At 44.1% G+C, this 15,517-nt stretch overlaps 1 non-coding gene across 1 annotated transcript; it reads left to right on the plus strand.

The window, feature by feature from the left end:
- The first annotated feature begins 987 nt into the window (after positions 1 to 987).
- Trnaa-ugc (transfer RNA alanine (anticodon UGC)) lies at positions 988 to 1,059 on the plus strand. Its single transcript has one exon. It is a non-coding gene; the product is annotated as a tRNA-Ala (tRNA).
- Positions 1,060 to 15,517: the final 14,458 nt, after the last annotated feature.

Raw genomic sequence — 15,517 nt, forward strand, 5'->3', positions numbered from 1 at the left:
CTTGGTTTTTCCCCCCTTGGATGGTGTTGATCTGCTGTGTTTCATTGAATCGATTGCTTCTGTCCTTGTGAGAAATGTTGTTGGTGGTGGTGGTGGTATCTCCATTTTGTTCTTGCTGAGATGGATTTCTACTCAAATTTTGTTGTTAAATCCAACATTTCTTTTTTCGTTCTCAATTTCTTCTTGTTGTTTCCGTTGTTTTCCGACTCATCCTGAGCTTTGGCATAACGACTTGTTTCTTTCGAAATTGAACTTGATGCACGTGTAGTGACATCATCAGCATTATCGTAGTGGATGATTTGCTGAACAAGTATGTAAGAAGTAATAATAAACAAACAAAGCGTCACTTGTTTTCGGGAATTTCTCGAAGATTGTAGTTAATCGTTCAGTACATGATTTCTTCTTTGCGCATAGCGCATTACACTGAGGATGATAACCGGATATATATGGGGGTGTGGGGGGGGGTGTGGGGGGGGGGTGGGGGGGGGGGGGTGGGCGTCAATCCACGCAATCGGCAAGGTTCAAATGGAAGCCTGTCAATGTTATTGTCATTCAATCTGACCGGACGGTCTCTTTCCTGCTTTCGTGGGCTTGCAAACAAACCGAATTGGTGCTGTTCTGTGCACACACTACTTTAAGTTTACATACCTTAAAGGGTCAAGTCCCAAGAGGTTTGATTTCCGCGTTCCTATCTTATCACTCTGCTCCTGCTTTTTTCCTTCACATATCAGTATTTTTCCTGCTTTTTTGTCTCTGGACAGCAAACTAACAATAATTGTATTACCTGTGTTATTCGAGGATTGATAACCGGTAATCTGACCAATCAAAGAATCTGTTACATTCTAAACACATCTTGATTGAATTACATAATTAACTTTTTTCCCGCTGCTTTGTGATTTTCGGGTTTTGACCACGAGTCACAATTTGTTAGCGAATTTTGTCGTTTTATTCCGCAACTATGATCAGAAGCATTTTGTTACAACAGCTGGGGATGTAGCTCAGTGGTAGAGCGTTCGCTTTGCATGTGAAAGGCCCCGGGTTCAATCCCTGGCATCTCCATTTTTCTATGTGTTTTTACATTTAGTCAAGTTTTGACTAAATGTTTTAACATAGAGGGGGAATCGAGACGAGGGTCGTGGTGTATGTGTGTGTGTGTGTGTGTGTGTGTGTGTGTGCTAGTGTGTGTGTGTGTGTAGAGCGATTCAGACTAAACTACGGGACCGATCTTTATGAAATTTGACATGAGAGTTCCTGGGAATGATATCCCCGGATTTTTTTTCTTTTTTGCGATAAATGTCTTTGATGACGTCATATCCGGCATTTTGTAAAAGTTGATGCGGCACTGTCACACCCTCATTTTTCAATCAAATTGATTGAAATTTTGGCCAAGCAATCTTCGACGAAGGTCGGACTTCGGTATTGCATTTCAGTTTGGTGGCTTAAAAATTAATTAATGACTTTGGTCATTAAAAATCTGAAAATTGTAAAAAAATTGTTTTTTTATAAAACGATCCAAATTTACGTTCATCTTATTCTTCATCATTTTCTGATTCCAAAAACATATAAATATGTTAATTTGGATTAAAAACAACCTCTGAAAATTAAACAAATTGAAAATTATGATCAAAAATAAATTTCCAAAATCGTTTCAAAAACTATTTCATCTTATTCCTTGTCGGTTCCTGATTCCAAAAACATAAATATATGATATGTTTGGATTAAAAACACGCTCAGAAAGTTAAAACGAAGAGAGGTACAGTAAAGCGTGCTATGCAGCACAGCGCAACCGCTGCCGCGCCAAACAGGCTCGTCACTTTCACTGCCTTTTGCACTAGCGGCGGACTACGTTCAGTTTCATTCTGTGAGTTCCACAGCTTGACTAAATGTAGTAATTTCGCCTTACGCGACTTGTTTTCTCTTCGGTCCGCATGGAATATCAGCTTTGCAACGTAATAATTAGTGAATTTGTTTACTCTAAAAATGTGCTCAGAATAACATAAAATAGGTTCAGTAAGTATTGCGTTTGCAAGCAGTGGGCGGAGACGACCGTGACCTATCTCGGTCTTTGGGTGTGGTTAGTCGAGACTATCTTAATATAGTCTCGGCAATGACTATTTTTTGGTGTTTATCAGTTACTTTGACGCCGACAGCTTGACTAAATGTTTTGATATCGCTTCACGCGACTTGTTGTTTATAATACAAATTGGTCGTTGATACTTGAGTCATATTCATATAAGGAAGAAGCGATAGGTTGACCGCAAACACAATCTTTACACACCACCTGCATTTTCAATAACATTCAAATGATCAAAAATAAACATGCTTTTTGAACCCACACGTTTGAAGAAAACAAAAGAGCATACCAATGTTTACGGCACACCTAGGATATCTAAGAACCTAGACTTGCGCCCTTATCTCAGACCACTGTACAGAACAGAATGTCGTCTTACATAAGAGCTCCGAAAAACCTGACCTGCCTACCTCTGGCTATATCTGGCCAATCTTTGGCTACCTGCCGCTTTCACCTTGCTTTCGATACCAGACGAAAGGTGCTCTTATCCTTTTTTCCCCACAAAACTGCCACGCCAAATGCCACGCGAAAATGTCAAGCTGTTTTGGTGCGGGCTATTTTGTACTCAAGACGTAATGTGGTCTGAAACTATAGGGGCAAAATCAGAAAAAAAGGCCTATATATTCATCTGAATTGGGTTACATTGCATTGTTATCTTGTTTGTGTTCTGTATTTCTCGCGGGATTACTGACCATTTTTGCGCTGCTTGATATTTGGGTCTTACATTATTTTGCTCAAGAGGACCATGAAGTCAGATACGAAGAGGCAAAAACAATTATCAAAGAGAGACAGAAGAGACGGTGGATCTAATAACACTCCCACTACAACAGCAGAGACAGCTTCCAACACCTCACCAGAGCCGTGCAAGTGACCAAAGAGAGAGTTACACGTGCACCGTACCCTCACGCACGCACGAAAAAACACAGACACACAATTACACACACACACACACATACACACACATACACACACACACACACACACACACACACAAACACTGTGACTCACACACACAAGTGTGCGCGCACGTCGGCATGCACGCACCACGAACTGCTCGCACTAACACACATACGCAATCCCCAAATCCCCGACCCCCTCCCCTACCACCACCACCACCACCGCCAACAACAACAACAACAACCCTCCATGTAACAAATGGCGAGGGTATTGTAAACCAAGCAGAAGAACAGCTGTACAAACTTCAGAACAATCTACGCCCTCGATGAAAGATATTTAGGTAAATGTCATTTTGTTTCCAGAAGCTTTCACAAGCCAGAATAATAGATGCTGTTTTGATGTTGAGTGTCGAAAACGTACCCGCCATATCAAAACAAGTCCATCTATTTCTCATCAGGAAATGCCAGACAGTTTAAACAACGCAAGTAGTATTGTGTTTCTCAATTCACAAAAACCGCCTGCTCAAATCTTTGTTCAACTGTTATTGAGTTCTTGGAAAACAATTTACCGCAGGTAGTTATCAGTAACGAGGAGAGGTAAGCTTATTTGGTTTTGAATCCTCCTCATTCTCCTCCTCCTCTTTTACGATGACGACGATGACAGCGACGACGACGACGACGATGATGGTGATGATGATGATGATGATGATGATGATGACGATGATGATGATGATGATGATGATGATTTTGATGACGATAATTATGATTGCATCAAAAATGCGTGCGTGTGTGCTTCTGTGCTTGCGCGCTTGCGCATCTGTCTGTTTGTATGTGTGTCTGTCTGTCTGTGCCTGTGTGGTGCATGCATCATTTGTGCCATCATCGTCAGGACCAATAACAAAACTACAATTTTCTTTCTAATCCTCACGTTTTCTTTGTTGCTTCAACCACGATCTTTCATCGACGAGAAAAACGAGTAGATAAAAGAAAGGAAGAAAAATATAACAGATCGCATTAGCCTCTCGACCGGTAGAAATACTAATCTATCACCCGCTTAGCACGCTCCTTCCGTCAAAATGCATCAGCATCAAATAGCGTTTTCCACCGTAGCATACCTGGAGGTGTGTGTTCCGCTTCATTGACGAAGCACACCTGTACTTTTATTTCACCTGAGTGTCACTTTACCTTCTTAAAAATAAGAGTGCGTTGGTTACATTTTGTTTTGCAGGTCGGAAAAGTGCTCAGGGAAGTAGAAAAACAAAAATATATTTTTTTTGTATACATTTCTTCTTCACGGAATGAAAGGAGCAATGAATCAATATTTTTACTGCACTATCACCATCGACCTAGTCGTCGTCGTTGTTGTCGTCATCATCGTGAATCACAACCAACACCATTATCTTGCCTATAACAACAGACAACGCAGGCAACAGCAATAATAAACTAGCTGCATTCATAACCATGTCGGTTGGTTGCAAATATTGATTTTATTTTTATTTTGTCTTCAAAATGATTATCTTTCTGAAAAAGTTTATATTGCTATGGAAGTAATAAGCAAACTGACGAAGATTTCCATCTAAATATTGGCAAACCACCTTGCGTCTTGTGTTTGGTGTGTGTTAGTAATACTGAACGTGCATTCCCACATTATAACATGATTTTCTCAAAGTTTGATCAACTGTTTGATCTGTTTTGTTGAATCATTATGCAACAAACGATCATCAGAAATAATAACGCCTTTCCTTCATATTGTGAGCGATTCGGCTCACCGTCTCAGATCTGGCCAGACAATTATTTGGAAAAAGACCAACCCCCACCCCCCACCCCCCCCCCCCCCCCCCCCCCCCCCCAGCCCCAACCCCAATTTGTACACATATTGAACATCAAAACCCTGGCTAGTTTCTGTGTATCGTTGGAGATTTTTATTAATTCGAATTCTAATTCATAAAAGAACTAAATTGTGACCCTCCACCACGGAATGAGTCGCATGTCACCTCGCGCGGTTCTGCGCTAGGCTTAATATAAGTCCGGGGGGGGGGGGGGGAGGGGGGTGGGTCTGGTTACAGTGTGAGGGTCACCTTAGTCACAGGCTTATAACTCAAAAAGTTTTCACTCTTTTCTAAAACGGGTTTCACCACTGGATAGAGCATAAAACACTCTTTATGAAAATGTAAAAATAAGAAAAACATGCAGAGGTGACATGCGACTCATTCCGTGGTGGAGGGTCACAATTTCAGTCCTACACAGATGTTTCAGTTTACGGGAAGGACTGTGTCTTTACTAATTAAGGTAATAATTCACCTCTTGTAGCAGTAAAAAAAAAATATATGTGCAGCCTGCCACAAAAAAAGAGGATCCTGTCAGGCGTGCCAAGCTCGTTAGATGATGTTTGACGGACAGGGCAGGCTGCTTTGGATCGTCCAGTACATGTTGGCCAATATTTTCACATCGGGTTTCCAAGATCATTAAACATGGCGTGGAAAAATGACAAGAGCGGGTGTGTTGGGGTGGAGGGCTGGTATCGCTTGAGATGGGTGTGTTGGGCTGGAGGGCTGGTATCGCTTGAGATGGGTGTGTGACAGTGGAGGGCTGGTATCGCTTGAGATGGGTGTGTGACAGCGGAGGGCTGGTATCGCTTGAGATGGGTGTGTGACAGTGGAGGGCTGGTATCGCTTGAGATGGGTGTGTGACAGTGGAGGGCTGGTATCGCTTGAGATGGGTGTGTGACAGTGGAGGGCTGGTATCGCTTGAGATGGGTGTGTTGGGCTGGAGGGCTGGTATCGCTTGAGATGGGTGTGTGACAGTGGAGGGCTGGTATCGCTTGAGATGGGTGTGTGACAGTGGACGGCTGGTATCGCTTGAGATGGGTGTGTGACAGTGGAGGGCTGGTATCGCTTGAGATGGGTGTGTGACAGTGGAGGGCTGGTATCGCTTGAGATGGGTGTGTTGGGCTGGAGGGCTGGTATCGCTTGAGATGGGTGTGTGACAGTGGAGGGCTGGTATCGCTTGAGATGGGTGTGTGACAGTGGAGGGCTGGTATCGCTTGAGATGGGTGTGTGACAGTGGAGGGCTGGTATCGCTTGAGATGGGTGTGTTGGGCTGGAGGGCTGGTATCGCTTGAGATGGGTGTGTGACAGTGGAGGGCTGGTATCGCTTGAGATGGGTGTGTGACAGTGGAGGGCTGGTATCGCTTGAGATGGGTGTGTGACAGTGGAGGGCTGGTATCGCTTGAGATGGGTGTGTTGGGCTGGAGGGCTGGTATCGCTTGAGATGGGTGTGTGACAGTGGAGGGCTGGTATCGCTTGAGATGGGTGTGTGACAGTGGAGGGCTGGTATCGCTTGAGATGGGTGTGTTGGGCTGGAGGGCTGGTATCGCTTGAGATGGGTGTGTGACAGTGGAGGGCTGGTATCGCTTGAGATGGGTGTGTGACAGTGGAGGGCTGGTATCGCTTGAGATGGGTGTGTGACAGTGGAGGGCTGGTATTGCTTGAGATGGGTGTGTTGGGCTGGAGGGCTGGTATCGCTTGAGATGGGTGTGTGACAGTGGAGGGCTGGTATCGCTTGAGATGGGTGTGTGACAGTGGAGGGCTGGTATCGCTTGAGATGGGTGTGTGACAGAAGTGAAAGATGTCGAATTTGTAGTCCGGTGGCCTTGCAGATGTGTTTACAATAAATGGCTTTTGCAGATCCATTCTCCCCTCCCCGGCCATGATCCCGGCAACCCCTCATGTGTGCGTGAGTGTGTGTGTGTGTGTGTGTGCTTTCGTGCGTGCGTGCGTGCGTGCGTGCATGTGTACGTACGTGTTCGTGCGTGCGTGTGTGTGTGCGTGTGTGTGTGTGTGTGTTTGTGTGTGTGTGGCTTGAAATAAGGTGTTTGCGGAAGGATAAAGGTGAGACGCCTTCAGAGTTCCATAAAAAGTTCAGTCAAGTGTGTTCTTCATTTCTTGTATTTTACAACACCCCCCAGTCTCTCTGTCTCTGTCTCTCTCTCTCTCTCTCTTTCTCTCTCTCTATCTCTCTCTGTCTCTCTCTCTCTCTCTCTCTCTCTCTCTCACACACACACACACACACACTTTCTCTCTTTCTCTCTCTATCTCTCCCCCTCTCTTCTTCTTCTTCTTCTCAAACGGAGGAGAGGGGCAATTCTCACTTACTTTGGCCAGATCGTCTTTCAGTGAGACTTCCACACAGAAGGGAATGTGCCGTGTCACATAACTCCAATTTGTAGGTAAGCCACTAATGCTTTTTGCTTCCTTCTGTTTTTTTTCAGCTGATTTACTTTGTTTCATTGTTATTTTGAGTCGAATTACTTCGTTTGTCAAGAAGGAACCGTAAAGCCCTGTTTCTGGCGATGAGTGTGCGTGCGCCTGTCGATGAATATCTGAATTCAAGAGGAGGGGGGGTGGGGGGAGGGGGTGGGCGGGGGGGGGGGGGTAGGGGGTGTTTGCAATAATGAAACCCACACTTCTTTTAAAAACTAAACATAAGATTTTACGGTCATCTTTGCAAATACGACGACGACGAAAACAACATCAGCACTCAACAACAACAACAACAACAACAACAACAACAACTGACATCTGACATTTGACATCTGACAACAATAACAACAACAACACCAACTGACATTTGACATCTGACAACAACAACAACAACAACAACAACAACTGACAACTGACATTTGACATTTGACATCTGACAACAACAACAACAACAGCAACAACAACAACAACAACAACAACAACAACAACAACAACAACAACAACAGCAACAACAGCAACAACACTGCAGAAAAGCTACAAAACACATACATGTAGAAAGCCGGTTCATCTCACCTCAACCTCTTTTGACTTCTGAGGGGCGGGGCAGAGACCGCTCTCTCTACGGTAGACAATACCGACTACGCTATCGCGGATCCTACAGGAGCGTTGTCATAGCAACGGGCAACGAACGATATGCACGTGCAGCAGAGGGGTGTGTGTGTGAGTCCCGTGCATGTACTGTGGTGTACTGGCACCGCGCTCTGGGGCACGTTTCATGGACCATCAACACAGTTGCTCACCTACAGTTGAACGAGTAAAATCACAAGTGAATTAATCCAGTTCTGGTGAAATGCAATAATCCCACCAAATCGGGTTTCATGTAAAAAAAACAAAATTAAAAATGATAATAACAAAATAACAAAATCACTTGGCCGATTTCAGAGCTACCCTCAACCCTCTTTGCTCCGACTATCAGTGTGACCACCGCGTGTCCATGAAACCGGCTCCTGGTGCAATTTCTGACTGATATGGTGAAGAATGTGGAGTGTTGACAATTGTGTATTACTTGCCAGATGATGTCTGAGCACAGCGCTGACCATAGACATGATATTAACTGGAGTGGTCAGTTACTCTGTAGCACGCATGCAGAATTGAGCTAGCTGCCAACACTTGAGTGATGATTAATGATTACTTGATGTTGAGTGCGCTGAATTGTCTGAATAGTCTAATTCATCATTCGAAAATGAGTTTTCAGGCCAACAACAGTTGAATTTTTGTTTAATTGTTTGTTTGTTTGTTTGTTTGCTTGTGGACACCATTGGACACCCGTCGTTTGCGCCTTAGAAATATTTGTTGGGAAGGCATTTGCTGGTGTGTTTTTTTTAAAGTTATATATAGCTGCCTGTGAGGCCTTGCCGATGAGTTTAACTCCACTATTTTTGTTGGTAGTCATTATGAAGAAATAATTAGCATCCAATCCCCAACAATTATTTCACTCGTAAAATCATAGTGGTCTCACTCATTGTCTTAAATCGATTTTGAGAGGAATGCAGAGAAATGCATGTACAGCTTTTGAAATAAAGGAGAACATTCATAACATTACGAGAGGGCCTCAAATGAGCGATACTATGGTTTGTTATGTGGAAGATGCCTTTCAGTGTGTGAGAGGTGTGGAGGACAATGAAAGACTTGAAGCAGGCCCAGAAGTACATATCAGCTTGTCCGTTGTCACATGGTAAAAAAAAAAGTTTTAAAACTATTTAAAAATACAGTAAGGGAATAGACGAATTCCGAAAATAACGCTGTGGGTTTTTTATGGGTTGTGAAAGAGTTTGTTTGTTTGTTTGTTTGTTCGTTCATGGGCTGAAACTCCCACGGCTTTTACGTGTATGACCGTTTTTACCCCGCCATTTAGGCAGCCATACGCCGCTTTCGGAGGAAGCATGCTGGGTGTTTTCGTGTTTCTATAACCCACCGAACTCTGACATGGATTACAGGATCTTTTTCGTGCGCACTTGGTCTTGTGCTTGCGTGTACACACGGGGGTGTTCGGACACCGAGGAGAGTCTGCACACAAAGTTGACTCTGAGAAATAAATCTCTCGCCGAACGTGGGGACGAACTGACGCTGACAGCGGCCAACTGGCTACAAATCCAGCGCGCTACCGACTGAGCTACATCCCCGCCCTTGTGAAAGAGTGAATACCCTTGCTTTTTACTCGGACAAACATTGGAGGGGCTAATCACTAGCGAGGGGTGTGTCAGTATGGGTTGTGAAAGAGTGAATGCCCTTGCTTTTTACTCGGACAAACATTGGAGGGGCCAATCACAAGCGAGGGGTGTGTCAGTATGGGTTGTGAAAGAGTGAATGCCCTTGCTTTTTACTCGGACAAACATTGGAGGGGCTAATCACTAGCGAGGGGTGTGTCAGTATGGGTTGTGAAAGAGTGAATGCCCTTGCTTTTTACTCGGACAAACATTGGAGGGGCTAATCACTAGCGAGGGGTGTGTCAGTATGGGTTGTGAAAGAGTGAATGCCCTTGCTTTTTACTCGGACAAACATTGGAGGGGCTAATCACAAGCGAGGGGTGTGTCAGTATGGGTTGTGAAAGAGTGAATGCCCTTGCTTTTTACTCGAACAAACATTGGAGGGGCCAATCACTAGCGAGGGTTGTGTGGGAAACACGGGGACAGGAGCACGTGTGAAGTTATTTGTCAGAGGAAAAGCAAGGGTATTTACTCTTTCACAACCCATACAAACCTGACGGAGCTATAGTTCCGAAAATCGATAATTGAGTTTGCTTAGAATAAAAAAACTAGAGAGGAAATTACAGGCTCATAAACGGAGAACGTTACAAAAAAGGGGGGGGGGATGGATGGGATGGGGGGGGGGGGGGGGGGGGCCTGGGGGGTGGGGGAGGAGGGGGGGCACGGTGACACTAAGCCCGTCTGGCGCCACGCGGACAAAGAAAGCATTTTCAGGTATTCGGTTTGAAACAGCCATGGCTGCGACTCCTAGCTAACATTTTAAAGAAACGAGGCTGAGAAAACTGTTTCTCGGTTTGTATTTGTTTGTTTGTTTGTTTGGTTGGTTGTTCGTTTGTTTGTTTGTTTGTTTGTTTGTTTGTTTGTTTAGTTGGTTGGTTGGTTGTTTGTTTGTTTGTGTGTGTGTTTGTCTATCGGTTTGTTTGTTTGTTTGTTTGTTTGTTTGTTTGTTGTTGGTTTCTTGTTCGGCGTGTTATTTGGTTTCCGTGGGTTTTTTGGTGTCTTTGTTCATTTTGATGTCTGTGATTTTGGTCTGTTTTTTCCTTATCTTTTTGCTTGCATTTGCAAACGAAATAATTGTATGCTCCGTCATCATCGTCGTCGTCTTCGTTGTCGTCGTCGTCGTCGTTGTCATCATCATCATCATCATCGTCGTCGTCGTCATGATCATTATCCTCCTCCTCTTCCGCCTCCTCCTCTTCCGGGTCCTCCTCCTCCTCCTCCTCCTCCTCCTCCTCCTCCTCATCATCATCATCATCATCGATCATCATCATCATCATCATCATCACCACCACCACCACCACCACTACCATCACCACCATCCTCGACCCCCTCCTCTCCACCATCAACAACACCAGCGGTACAGATTGATCAAATCATCATTAAATCCTCACCACGAACATAGCTCAGCATCATTATTATCCAATCACCGCATTCCGCGGCCACTACTGCTGAAGACACATGGCGGCGCAATGCTTACAATCAGAAGACCGTAAGTCTGGAATTTCCGACGTCTTATAAACTCCAGACTGCACAAGATTTATCAAGAAGTCCCGTTCCTTTTATCAAATTCTGCCGGGAAGCTCAAACTGCGGACAGCAAGTTTCCAGGCGATGGTAAGTTCCGCCGGATTTGTGAATGGCTTTGCGTCATACGGGGGGTGCGGTTTCCTCACCATCAAACTGACGCTCAAGGTAGTAACACTACAGAAAGGATAATCTCAGACAAGGGAGTAGGATACTTCAATGGATCGGCGCTTTGATACCAGCACCTGTGGCATCAAAACGCTGGGTTTTGTTGAAACATTGGCGGCTAGCCAACTACTAGAATAAAGACTAACTCGGTAGAGGCACAGTAAGCCTCCCGTAAACCATCACAGATACGGTCAGGCTTTTACACACAGTACAAACACCCTTTCATTTAAACACTCACCGATTGAGAACATCCTAGGTGCCCTCCGTAAAGAGCGAACAATTTTCAAAGAATTTATTTTTGCGTGGTTTATCTTACCCCTGAGCCATCGTGAACCCGTGTGATCCAGTTTCCCTTTTTTCACAATGTAGTCGTCAGTTAGTCATTTGAATGCGACTCGATGTGAGCTTATTTACAATAGCACGTTTTTATGCACGAAACAAACGGCTGTGGTTCACAAGAACTCTAGCGATGGCTTTTGACTGTTGAGAGGAACGGCGGTATGCATAAACCGTCGTCTGCTACGACCCTTGCGTGACCCTGCTTCCGGGCTTTTCTTTTTTCAAACTTTCACAACTTCGAATTGTACTGATCTTGTCTTGATGAAAAAAGAATTCTTTTATGATTAAAGAATGTTTGTGTAACAAGCTGTCAATTTATTATTTAGATTTTAAAAGTTAGGTCTAGCGCAAAAACGCACCACGGTCCAAAAACATTTTGATAATCAGTCATCGATTCACGGCTATCGCCAGTTTACATCGATAGAATGAGACCCGAAGGGAAGTAACTCATGTTTGACCTGAGTTCAGGATGGATCCAAAAAGTGTTCGAGACAATCTGCAAAATTAATTCTTTAAAAATTGCTCGCTCTTTACGTAGGGCACCTAGGATGTTCCCGTTTGGTGAGCGTTCAAATGGAAGGGTGTTTGTACTGTGTGTAAAAGCCTCACAGTATCTGTGATGGTTTACGGGAGGCTTACTGTCCGGGCGTGATTTCCGGTATTGACATTCATAACAGCCGTCCAGCACCAAAACGAGGCGCCATTGTTGTAGAGGACCAAGTCCACGAAAATAAATTCTTTGAAAATTTCTCACGCTCGACAGAAAGCAGCCAGGATGTTCCTGTTCGGCGAGCGTTCAAATGGAAGTATGCTTGTACTGTATGTAGACGCTCGGGGAGCTCTGTGATGGTTTACGGGAGGCTTACTGTGCCTTTAAGCGCCAATCAAAAACATGCGCCGTCCGGAAATGGAATGGTTGAGAAAAATAAAGCTGTTTTGGGGCGAGGAGTGTCAGTGTTTTGTGTTACAATGTTTACCTGCCGGCCAGAGGTTAAAAATACATTGTTGAAGGCATACTCCTTCTCCGTTTAAACAAGCACGTTCACCATCACAGATCTGTTCACGCTTTCAGTACATGGAATACTAAGAGTATTCTTCAACATAAACACAGGCCAAACTGAAATAAACATGAAGCCGGCCTCCTTCAGCCCCGGTGTGGCGAGTAGGACATTGTTGTTGCTGAATTAGTTTCGTGATTGAAACCTTTGACAAATCTGCAAAATTAATTAATAAAAATAATAATGCATAATGTTTTTAGATCGCATAGACCTATATACCTCCGGGACAACCTGTGTCTGGCCTGTCTGGAAACATGACATAAGCTCGAACGACAAAATCTCGAACGACAAATGCTCGAATGGACAAATGCTCGACGCGACAAAAGCTCGACGCGACATATGCTCGAACGACAAATGCTCGAATGGACAAATGCTCGACGCGACAAAAGCTCGATGCGATAAAAGCTCGAATGGACATAAGCTCGACGCGACAAAAGATCGAACGTGTCTGTGTTATTGATGAATATTTTTGTTGTAATGGTGTGTGTGTGCGTGTGCGCGTGTGTGTGTGTGGAATCCAGCAGCGTGCTTACAACAACAACAACAACAACAACAACAACAACAACAACAACAACAACAACAACAACAACAACAACAACAACAACAACAACGTGATATCAAACAAATTTAGTCAATTTGTCGCTCGAAACTAGAACAACATCATCGTGACAGTTTCAGATATGACGTTATCAAAGTAGTTTTGACAGCATCATTCTACAGTCCGGTCGAGCTTCTGTCGTTCGAGCATATGTCGCGTCGAGCTTTTGTCGCGTCGAGCATTTGTCCGGTCGAGCTTCTGTCGTTCGAGCATATGTCGCGTCGAGCTTTTGTCGCGTCGAGCATTTGTCCATTCGAACATTTGTCGTTCGAGCATATGTCGCGTCGAGCTTTTGTCGCGTCGAGCATTTGTCCATTCGAGCATTTGTCGTTCGAGATTTTGTCGTTCGAGCTTTTGTCGTTCGAGCTTATGTCGGACACCGCTGGAAACACCTCCGCGTGAGGGATTTTGCAGCCAGCGCGGCAGTGAAGATAAAGAGGGAAAATTTGTCTCTGCTCGCGCGGCACTGCAAGCAGGATGTCTCTGAACTGTAGGCCTATATATCCGGGGTTGAACCCTGCTCGGCAGAGCGCGTTACAATTCAGCACAAACAAACAAACAAAAATCGGCACCCTGCAGGGTCGGCAGTCACAATATTGAATTTTGGTAATTGTCCAAGTAGACGAATGCTCTTATTGCACGCGAAAGGCAGGACAGATCTGTGGTGGTGATCATGATCGTGCACGCGGTGACAAGGACTGTATCTTTACTTGGCATCACAAGGGAGATTTGCTAAAACATGGCGGCACTCACTCAATGAAAATAACGACGAAGGAGATAAAGCGCCAATCAAAAACATGCAGTCCGGAAATTGAAAGGGCATGTGCAAAAAATATACACATGTCTAGACCTACCGTTTTGGGCTGCCAGAACGTCATTATTTGTGTTACCTGTGTCAACTTGCCCGTTCCAGAGTTATCATATACTTTAATACTTTTTCTGGGTTTTGTTGTTGTTGATTCGTCTAGCCTAGCTAGCGTACAATCTCCACTGAGTTTTGCGTGTATGTCAATTGAACAGACAACCACCAAGCACAAATTCAGTGAACTTTTTTTGCAAGAGAATAAAAGCTAGTTATCATCAGCATGAAATAATAAGTGGTCCATTCTACGAGGCTTACGTCTGGTCGTGCACGGATGATGCTTGAACATACAACACACACACACACACACACACACACACACACACACACACACACACACTACACGTACACACACACACATACACACACTAAACCCCCCCCCCCACACACACACACACACACACACACACATCAAGCCTATCAGCCCTCAATACAGTAGCCTAATCAAAACAGCGGCTTTGACCTAATCCAGGTAACACAATTATCGTGCCACGCTCATCAAGACGTCCTACTGGAAGCGCCATGCAAACCTCTTGGAGAAAATGCCATCGTTACCACTTGAGATTCCCCCGAAAAACAATTTCGGCAGCGCATATTTACGCTGCATCGCTTTGAAACAACTAGGCAGAAACGTAGGTAAGTAATCCTGTCTATAGAAACACTCACGAGTAATCTTTTTGAACTTATCGAAAAATAAGAAGAATGCCAGACAAGCAGTTTTCAAAACAACCTTTTATTCTTTTTGTTTGTTGTCTTTGTTTTTGGTGTTGTTTTTTTGTTTTTGTTTTCCCCAATTGTTACACCGGCATGTGCTGGATTCAAATTCTGTGGGCGTGTAACATGAGCGTTCAGCCACTTCGGATGGGTTTTTCGCCGACTGATTTGGCAACATGGGGTGAGGCTCATGTATGCATTAAAACTGAGTAAGCTCATTTATCAGAGTGTTCGGCCCTTCCCGTCCGTGTTAGCCGATTGATACCGCGTGCATAGATCATTTTCACCCATTAAAAAAATCTTGAGGAAAAATAGTTAGGCTACTCATTGTGGGTATCGTGACACCAACGCAAAATAGTTGATAATAAATTAGAACAAAATTGAGGGATGCCAAAGTTGCTCCACCGACCGATTCGACTTTCTCCGCTAAGGAGTTTCAGCCGGCTACACTTCTCGTTCTTCCTTTTAGTTCATAAAAAGGGTATGATTGTACATAAAAGGTATGATTGTACATAAAAGGCATGATTGCACATAAAAGGTATGATTGTACATTAAAGGTATGATTGTACATTAAAGGTATGATTGCACATTAAAGGTATGATTGCACATTAAAGGTATGATTGTACATAAAAGGTATGATTGTACATAAAAGGTATGATTGTGCATTAAAGGTATGATTGTGCATTAAAGGTATGATTGTGCATTAAAGGCATGATTGTACATTAAAGGTATGATTGTACATTAAAGGTATGATTGCAC

Source organism: Littorina saxatilis, linkage group LG2 (genome assembly GCF_037325665.1).
Source record: "Littorina saxatilis isolate snail1 linkage group LG2, US_GU_Lsax_2.0, whole genome shotgun sequence".
Classification (NCBI taxonomy): domain Eukaryota; kingdom Metazoa; phylum Mollusca; class Gastropoda; order Littorinimorpha; family Littorinidae; genus Littorina; species Littorina saxatilis.